Genomic DNA, 3,149 nt, shown 5'->3' on the forward strand with positions numbered 1-3,149 from the left:
AATACACCTATTTGTTAAATACTGTTAAATAAATAAATATAAAAATATATATAAAGGAGGCCACTAGGTGGACTGCTAATGTGCTAGAAGAAGATCACATGTAGACACATGACATGTGATCTTCTTCTAGCACATTAGCAGTCCACCTAATGGCCTCCTTTATATATATTTTTATATCTTCTTATATATACATATCTATCTATTAACAGATTGACTCAAAGACCAAGAATTTCGTGTGTCAGTGCTTACCAAATGAGTTACAGATCAAGGGATTGCCAATTTATATATCAGTGATATAGTAGTATTTCCCTGGCTAGTTCTGCAACAAATCATAAGAACAACTACAATGTCACATGGATAATTCATATTTTTCAAATAGTTTGCCTTTTATGCTTAGTTTGCCCTTTATGCTTTGTTCAATAGGCAAATGCATATTTTTCCTATTTGCATCACCAAACCTCTCTCTCTCTCCACGGACACAAACACACTCACACACACACTCACATACATGAGTGAGTGGGACAAACGAAAGAAAGGCACTCAACTAATTTATTGGGAATTACATTTATGAATCAAAACAGTTTGATTCAAATTCAGTCCCCGTAACTTACTGGTTTGGCAAAAGAGGTCAATAGAATAAGTACTAGGCTTACAAAGAATAAGTCCTGGCGTTGATTTGCTCGAATAACAGTGGTGCTCCAGCATGGCTGCAGTCAAATGACTGAATCAGGTAAAAGAACCGAAGAATACCAGATACATAGCTGCTCAAATATGTGTGTATGTTTACACGTTAGACAATTAAGCCGAAAAGTACTCAAAACTATAAAACAGTGGAATATGATTTTTTTTTTCCAGATTTATTCAGAGCCGAAATCTTGCAATTCATTACTCAACATTATTGCACACCTCACTCATCAAGCAAACTTCCTCTTTGATATCTAAACATGATTCATCAAATATCTCAATCAATCAGATAAACGTATATATATGATATACGTATATATATCTACACTCTCTGAGTGGTTGGCGTTAGGAAGGGCATCCAGCTGTAGAAACTCTGCCAAATTTGATTGGAGCCTGGTGTAGCCATCCGGTTGCACCAGTCTTCAGTCAAATCGTCCAACCCATGCTAGCATGGAAAGCGGACGTTAAACGATGATGATGATGATGATATGACACATCTGTATCAGCTTTAAAAAATAACTAATTGCTACAGGTTATGTTTGATTCATCTCACATTTCAAATAATCCCGACTCATTCTTTCCTCAGCCAATCAGAAGTTAGCTACAATGTCTAATATAATACCTTTAATAATGCATATAGGAAGTATGCTTGCAGTATCGTTAAACCCCTGTCTTGTTCAGGACATTGACCTGGAAACTGTTCAGAGACGTGCAACCGACTGAATACACTCCATCAGGCCTCTTCCATACTCTGAACACCCTGCTTCCCTGGCGCATAGATACATTGAAGCTCTGACTTAGTAAACACTCACAAAATTATTAACAATCATGCCAACAACCACATTGAGCACCTTTTTGAGCTCCATGTGTCTAACACACGTAGGCATGCCTACAAAGTCAGAAAACAGTACAGCTCCCATGACTTTCGGAAACATTTTATCACGCTCAGAGTTGCTGAAGCATGGAACAAACTACCTGCATCAGTTGTTAGTTGCCGAGACACTGCATCCTTTAAAACCTTCATGCTTCTTGAAATTCACCAATACCACATCTGATATCCTCACCCTCCATATGCATGCATACATGTATATCATGACTCATACACTGTTCATTTTCCTGACGTTTGTACATAATTCTATATACTGCACATGCACCTTTGATGAGTTGTAGTGCACCTGAGTACTATACACAATAATTCTATTATCATTATTATTATTATTATTATTATTATGGGGCCAAGAATTGCTTTCAAATCTATTATACAGAAAGAAAGATTAAGTCAGAATGAAACTATATTGAGGAAACCTAAACATCTAGTAAAAACTGTGCCGAAACTGACCTCGCCTGTGCTTGTGCCATGTAAAAAGCACTAAGTCCACTCTGCTGAGTGGTTGGTGTTAGGAAGGGCATCCAGTTGTAAAAACCATGCCAAAACAGACACAGTAGCCTGGGGTAATGTTCTGTCTGGCCAGCTTCTGTCAAACTGCCCAACAATGCCAACCACTGAACTGGATGTTACCCTATAGTAACAAAGATCGAGTCTTCTCCATCTAAAACAATCTTTTATCGTTTAGCTTTTTCTTGTTTCAGTTATTATACAATGGCCATTCTGGGGCACCACTTTGAACAATTTTTGTCAAACAAATCAACATCAGTACTTATTATTTTTTTTAAAGCCTGTTACTTATTCTATCAGTCTCTTTAGCTGATCTACTATGTTACAAGGATGTAAACACACCAACACTAGTTGTCAAGTGGTGGGGGGGAGACAAACACACACACACACACACACAACATATATGGAAGACAGATGTTAAATGATGATGATGATGATATATATGACGGGCTTCTTTCAGTTTCCATCTACCAAGTCCACTCACACGGTTTTGGCTGGCCTGAGGCTACAGTAGAAAACGTTTGCCCAAGGTTCCACACAGTGGTACTGAACCCGGAACCATGTGGTTAAGACGCAACTTCTTATCCCAGAACCATACCTGGGAGATACATACATGTATATAGGTATAGTTTAAATAAAATCTCTCATTATGTGCATTTAAAAGCTCCATGCCTTTATTTGGCTACCACATGTTACTACTCTACAGCAAAGTATTTTCCAGAGCTGGATACACATGTGGAACTCCTCTAGTCATAGGATTAATATAAGGATAATATAACACGAGGATGGAAGATACCAAGCTTTAGTAGTAGATCGCAACATTTGTTTCTGCACCACACACCAGCTTTAAGTTGTTGAGTTTATGTTCATATTCCATTATAGAAGATCATTCTTTATAATTTCTATAAAATCGAAAAATATTCAATCATATAGTAATTATAAAGAACAATCACCTTGATTACTCCATCTTTGTGTTATATTATTCTTACACACACACACACACACACACATGTTTATGTGTGTGTGTGTGTATATATATATATATATATATGTATATATATATATATAT

This window comes from Octopus bimaculoides, chromosome 26 (genome assembly GCF_001194135.2).
Source record: "Octopus bimaculoides isolate UCB-OBI-ISO-001 chromosome 26, ASM119413v2, whole genome shotgun sequence".
Taxonomy (NCBI): domain Eukaryota; kingdom Metazoa; phylum Mollusca; class Cephalopoda; order Octopoda; family Octopodidae; genus Octopus; species Octopus bimaculoides.